This window comes from Phallusia mammillata, chromosome 3 (assembly GCF_965637545.1).
Source record: "Phallusia mammillata chromosome 3, kaPhaMamm4.hap1.1, whole genome shotgun sequence".
Classification (NCBI taxonomy): domain Eukaryota; kingdom Metazoa; phylum Chordata; class Ascidiacea; order Phlebobranchia; family Ascidiidae; genus Phallusia; species Phallusia mammillata.
Genome location: NC_137254.1, coordinates 12,456,409 through 12,463,398, shown reverse-complemented (window position 1 = coordinate 12,463,398; position 6,990 = coordinate 12,456,409). Strand labels below are relative to the sequence as shown.

General features: G+C 36.5%; 1 long non-coding RNA gene across 2 annotated transcripts; it reads left to right on the top strand.

Annotated features, from left to right (window-relative positions):
- Positions 1-865: 865 nt before the first annotated feature.
- On the top strand, positions 866-3,155 carry LOC145218418 (uncharacterized). 2 transcript variants are annotated; one of them, XR_013857599.1, is made up of 5 exons: positions 866-1,437; positions 1,694-1,809; positions 1,919-2,015; positions 2,493-2,607; positions 2,757-3,155. It is a non-coding gene; the product is annotated as an uncharacterized LOC145218418 (long non-coding RNA). The 2 variants fall into 2 exon arrangements; XR_013857598.1 differs by having other exon boundaries at positions 2,448-2,607.
- Positions 3,156-6,990: the final 3,835 nt, after the last annotated feature.

Below are 6,990 nucleotides of genomic sequence, written 5' to 3'. Positions count from 1 at the left end.
GCTTGTCATAGGCATTACATACCTCCATAATGTGCAGCTCGCAACACAAAAGGGAATTGCGGGAGATTTTGTTCTTTCCGTTCCTGTGGACCAATAACTTTATAATATTGCACTTTTTCAGACTTGACTTAACAGTGATCTTTGTCAATGCGTGAAGTAAAAATTTCTTCCCCTTTCTGGAAAGATATGTTGGAAAAAGTATCACTTATCAGAACGATAAACTGCTAGCGCCAATGGGCTCCAATGAAGTACAATTTAATAAAGTTCGTTTAGTAAAATGAGAAAAAGGAAATGCAAAGCACCGAAATCAGAGTCCGTATATGTTGGTTTTGAAACGTCAAGCAACCGACAAATCACACTGGGCTTTATTCTTAGAGCTATTAACCGTTCTCCTGCCGACTATAGAATTTCTTTTGCAATTTATTATTATTTTTTTAATGTGAGTTTGTCATAGCATAGAGATGTTATGTACATAGTTTCCAGGGTAAGCACTTTTTTCCAAGGAATGCAGCCTGACTACGGTAACCATAGCCAGGTGATTGTTTCCTTCATGGGTGGACGGTTTAAGTTTGGCGCGTGGTGATGCTAGGATGAATGGCTTCATTTAAGGCGAAAACAAGTGGTTTTTACTGAGTAATTTTTTTTTGTTTTAATCACGTTTCACTGACATTTAGTAACTTTGGTTGTGATTACTGCTGCGTAAACGTTGTCTACAACATATTTAAAATGTTAGCTGTTTACACATTGCTATAAAAAGTGTGATGCAGTTCGTGTTGCCCAATTAATTAATTGAGTAGCATAAAAATTAAAAACATTATTTTTTGTGTCTTAAACTTAAAAGTTTTGGGTGCATCTAAAATATTACAGGATCGCTTGGTGCACCGCTCGAATCGCTTGGTGCACGGCTTGGTGCACCTTTATACAACTTGGTGTACAATTATAAGGCACTCCTAGTTATATAAAGGTGCACCAAGCGATATAACGACACTCCTAGTTGTATAAAGTTGCACCAAGCGATATAAAGACACTCCTAGTTGTATAAAGGTACACCAAGCCATATAAAGGTGCACCCTATTGCATAAAGGTGAACCAAACGACATAAAGGCACACCGAGTTGTATAAAGGTGCACCAAGCGATCCTGTATATTTTGGATGCACCGAAAAGTTTTAGCTTTTAAGAATGTCAAATCAGTTATTTTTTGCGGGACATAAACTAAAGCAATACTTTGTGGCTTGTGTCTCTTAAAAAAGCAACATGGTTGGATTTTCCAACCACGCCCTGAAGGCAATCCGTAGTGGTCGTTAGGTTTTTTGTAGTTCAGGACCTTCGCCAATAGCCATATTGTACCTGGAGTGAGGGACAGGCTACAAAGCTTGAACTGATTTTAAAATTGTTAATCCAATATGGGACAAGAAATACAGCAATAAAGGTGTAAGGTAGGTAACAGGTGGCAAAACAAACAAGAGATAGTTTTTAATGTGTCACACTTTAAACGAACATAAATAACAAAAATTTCACAACAAAGAAACACGAAAGAAAGTCAACAGTAACAGCAACAACTTTTTTTGAAGAAACTTTTTTTTAAAAACGTCAAGTTAACCAAAAATATATTACAAACAATATACTTACCATAATACATACTGTGTGTTTTTGGAAACTTAACATTTATAAAGTTTAGGCTTTTTCCAACAGTACTGATTCTAACTCCAAGCTAACCGTTTTTATGAACAAATGAAACCTGCTTCTTGTGATTGTGTGTTTCCACAAGAAACATGGAACTGTTGATAACACCGACTACAGGAAATTTGGTCAGTTGTTACAGCTGTCCTGCAGATTGTGCATGTTGTTTTGTTATTGTAATTCAAATTTCAGTTTCCAGAGATGGTTTTAAAAATTCTTTTCTATATTCTAATGCAGATTTTGGTGGCTGCAGTAAACTTTCTGTCTGGGCAATTCGCACACATGCTCACAAACACTTCGCAGCTGCTGTAATCAAACTGAAGGTTGTGTGCAGGTACCTTTGTAGTGTGTATGGTCATGTTAAGTTTTTCGCTCAAAAGTATGTTCACAAATTTTTTTGCTCTATTGATATGCAAATCTGTGGCCACTGTATAGTTTTCATTTGGATTTAAAAAAATAGAGTTTGTTTAAGCATGTCCACAGTTAGTAAAACCCAGTGATTTCCTGTGGGATTCTAAGAAATAAAGATAAACTGTTTGTCATCCAGATGTTGGTTTTTCCATAGCCTGGATATTGAACCACCACTTTCTAAAATGTGTGTAATTGTGGATGATGCATACACACAGTTGGTGTTTAAGTTGCAAAACAGAAACAAACACCCATTGATAATTTCATCATACAGCCACCCACTTCGGAATTGGTTGTCCAATGATTCATACAGTATTTCTTAGTAGGATATATTTAACTCAAATGACTTTAATTGAAGGTAGGATATGTGATGGGGCCCTATTTTGAGACTTGTTGCATGCAGATCTGTTTTGCTGACCACAAACTGGGTGATTTTTTCGTGTCGTTGACCATGTTCACAGGTTGTGTGGAAGGATCAGTTGCTGTGGAATTCACATTAGTAGATGTGCTCTGAACTTGTGAGATATTTTCCTTGACAATTGATCGAATACCTGTATGCTTTGTGGAAGTGTTCTTTTTCGGTTTCTATTGTTTGTGGACTGTTTCTTAAACGTATACCACCTAAATTGGTGCAAGCAGATTTTAAATTTACAATAACTTTTTGCAGATTTAGTTTTGTATCTGTGAGAACATCTTCTGTCGGAACATCATACACCAAGTTTTTAATTTCTTCTAACATTTCAGTTTTCTGCCTTATGTGTTTCTTAGTTGGTGATTTCGGTTTTCCTTTGTTTAACTCTGAACTTTCTTGTAAAGAAACTTCCGCCTATTCCTGCGTTTGTCTTACAGAATTGTTCAAGTCCGGGTTGGGGGCACTCTTAAGTGGTTCGATTATATCCGGGTCAAGTGTCATATACACAGAGTTAATGTGTAGGTATGAGGGTACTTCCGTGTTGTAACGTCTGTACCCTTCATGGGCAAATTGGTTTTTATTTTTGTACCTAAAACATTGATATTGTTTGTATTTTTGAACATTGTTTAATTTATTAAATGCACATTTTACTTACTGTTGCAATTTTTTTGACAGAAACAGTGTGTGCACAACAGAAAGCAAACTTGTCAATGCTTTGTCTGTTTTAAATTTAAGTAGGATTGTTTAAAAATTCTGTTTTGGCGTTCTACACCGTTGTTTGTCCGAATTTGGCCCCAAATTGTTTTTTTTTTCGATATAGCCAAACCCATCTCTATAACCAAAGTACATGACTTTTGTTAAAACATGTATATATGTAACAAAATATAACTTAAGTTGCAGACAGTGCACACTGTTTCGACCTATAAGGTCTCATCAGTGCAGCTGGTGACGAGAGATCGGCCGCATTGGCTAGTGTAGCCATTCAACGGCACTCCAGTTTGTTGGGAGCACAGGGTACAACCCCATGCATCACCTAGTCTGTGCGATGCCACAACTTAAGTTACTTTTTTTTCTGACAACCATGTGTTCTCAAAAAAAATTTTAAGCTTGCAATTTTCTATGTACACACTGTAATGTGAAGATTGTGTAGTGCGAGTTGCAGATCTTTTTCATGAGTTGCACATGCAACTGATCTCAAAAGCGACAGAACAAGTAGGCGATGTTCAGGTGGGCAATTTCCGGTCTTTCTGACCAACCGTTCCCAGGCCTGTTCTCGGTGGAAGTCGCATGTGATCGTAGGTAAGACAAATGATGAAGTATTACGAATACAACATGAAAACGTGTAAGAGAAAAATGCGAATAGTTTAAATTGCTTAGTTTAATGTTTACGAAAATGAGGATAACTCGTTGACTAATTATTACCGTCAAAAGAAGCCTCGATTGCACTTATTTCGGCTTCGCATTTATATGTCATAAAATAGCTGGGTTTCCAATCTGGGTTCCATTGTTTAATTATTTGCAGAGCTTCTGAAATATCTGAGCTTGTTACGTTTTGGGTTATGAAGCTTGCAGCCACCTGGTGCCCGACGTTGGTTTCAACACAAAGGAAGAAAAGGGGGAGAGCATACTTTGTAGTTTTATAAGTTGCATCCAAAAGACAAATTTTATGACCGTATCGCAGGGTTGGGTAACGAGTCCTATCAGTCGAGTCTCAAGTCAAGTCAGTAGGGGTTCGAGTCCCAAGTCGAGTCAGAAAGGGTTCGAGTCTCAAGTCGAGTCGAGTCATTAGCGGTTCAAGTCTCGAGTCAAGGCAAGTCACAAAAAGTGTTTGCAAAATGGTTTGATAGTTATTCTATTTTAATGGTTCATCGCTCCTTTCAAAAACGGACAACGCTTCATGACAATGTACAAATCCCATCAATGTCCCTTTTCTTAGAGTAGGGTTAACTTTAATAAAACCTGATAATTGATACTTATTAAAATTCGATTACCTTAAAATCCAAGCAATAAGTACAACGCTTAATGCCAGCGTATGAAAGTTTAGCAAAATGTAGCAGCGACTTCGTTACTTTAAAATTAAGCAGAAATAACATCGCAGCGCACAGTAAATTGCTGTTGTTGTTTGGTTAAAGCCAACTGAACAAGTTATTAATTATAAGAAATTTCCGTTTTTGTTGGTAAAATAACGAGTCCGAGTCGAGTCTCTACTAAGACGAGTCCAAGTCGAGTCTTTTCACAACTGAGACTCGAGTCAAGTAGAGTCTTTTAAAAAGGTGACTCGAGTCTCCCCATCACTGCCGTATCGAAGGAGTCTCTTTTGCCAGGACAAAGAGCAAGGTTTTTTTGCTTTTTATGATTGGCATGTTTCCATCAACTGAAAAATTTACGTTGCCTACGTCATCTTCGCCAGCAACGTAAGGTCGAAATAGAATGTTGTCGCCTGGGCCTAGATTTTTTTTTCCATTCTTCAATGTGTTGCGCTGCATTTGCCTGATCAATTTTTGATAACTTTCTGCCGCAATATGCTTTGTAAAAGTGGTTCTTTATGTCTTGTTTTGTGGGAAAAAAACCTACGATTTTGCTTGTCGAGCACCTGGGTTCCTTTAAATAGTTCCTGTGTCACGATTTTAAACTCATTTTAAATTCCTGTGTGGAAGACACGCCGTCCTCCATGAGCTGACTAATTTTAGAAACAATCCGTTTGTCCAATGTTTGAAATATGCCTGCAGCCTTAATGCAATGCAACCAATTTGTTTATGATTATCATAAACTTATAACATTGTTATCCTATCTGTCCCACCACGTGACCAGTACGATATTTTTGAAGAGGAAATGTCACCATAATTTGTCAATTTTAAAACAAATCTTGTTGTTTTGTTAGTAATGCGGCTTTTAACGTTTCCGTTATCTACGTTTCGTCTTTGTTAGTTAGTTTGTTTAAATAACAAATACAATTAATGTAAAGTACATGCAAAATACCTGGTATCTTGGAAATGAGATTACATGGCGAATTTGAATACGGGCCAAACAGTTAACCTTTTTGGACTGCTGTATGCAAAGATATCTTCTGGGGTGTAAATGATCCTTTATCTAATATAAATAGACGTAATAAAAAACATATTTTACGATTTTTTAGATGGCCGTTGTTTACATGTTGTGGTAATGATTTAGAAATTTGACAAAATGCGTCGAGGTCGCAATCTCAAAATCTGAGAGTGCTAGTTCCAGTTAGTCGTTCGATTTAAAGCACTAAAGTGGGACAAAAACGCTTGCAGTTTATTGCCATATTTAAAACAAGGTAATATATTTATTTTGCTTCTTTTTCAGTGATAAAATTAGAATAAAAGTTCTTATTACCTCTTTTCTTATAAACAATTTGGACTAAAATTAATCTCGGGTGACTTGATTCGGTTTAATTTTGAAATAAGTCAGTTTACGGTAGTTAAACAAACATTATACCGCTAATAATTACATTTTAGTGCTTACTTTTTCTTGTTCGTAATCCATATTTTTTAAACAGTTACGAAATTGCAGGTTAACTCTTTTCACAATTAACCCTTTATCCATTAAAGGAAACACATTTTAAAAGTTTAGCGCCAATTTGAATTTTGTTTATTGTGACGTCACAATGCGCGATTTCCTATTCACAGTAGTCAGGCTACATTCCTTGGAAAAAAGTGCTTCGTGTAACGATTATGATTTCTGTGTTTATTTTTTGGATTCGAGATGTCGCACGTTGGTTGTCGCTCGTTTTTCGTGGTGAAAATGTTGCTGTGTTGGTTTGTATAATTATCGGTTCTAATCGTCAAAAAGTGTAGAACGTTACACTTCGTAATCAGATAGGGAATTAAAATAGAATTACATTAATGTTGTTTTTTTGTCAGAAAAGATTAATAGTAAAACCGCTGTTAAATTTTGAATTACGAACGACCGAAGTGAAACATATGACACGTCATGAGATTAAGAGAACTTTCTACACGCCATATACGTCGTTGTCAAGAAAACAGGGGTGGGTTCGTGACAAAACGGCGTTAAGGCATCTGTTGCCGAAAAGTTTTGAAAATGGTGAGGTAGTTAACGCTGAAGAAAATGAAAGCAATTCACAACCTCTTCACAGTGACTATCAATCACCTATGTCTAGTGATGAAAATAATTTAAGTGTGTCATCACATTTAGTTACAACTGACAATGAGAGTGAGACTGAAATATCAGTGCTGGTGGTTTTGAAGAAGTTTGTTCAAATAAAGACAAAACCACACTGTGCTGCTCCAAATCCACTGTCTAGTCAACAGACAGATGTTGCCAACCCAGAATCATAAGGTCGTGGGCCATAAGAGAAATCAATACACCAAAAATTGCTATTTCAAGATTGCTAAAGTGCCTTCATGTTATTCATCCCAATTTACCCACTTCATATAATACATTGCTTCCACGACCAAAGCTCAAGTACAAATCACTAAATGAAGGAACACATGTCCACTTTACAAAT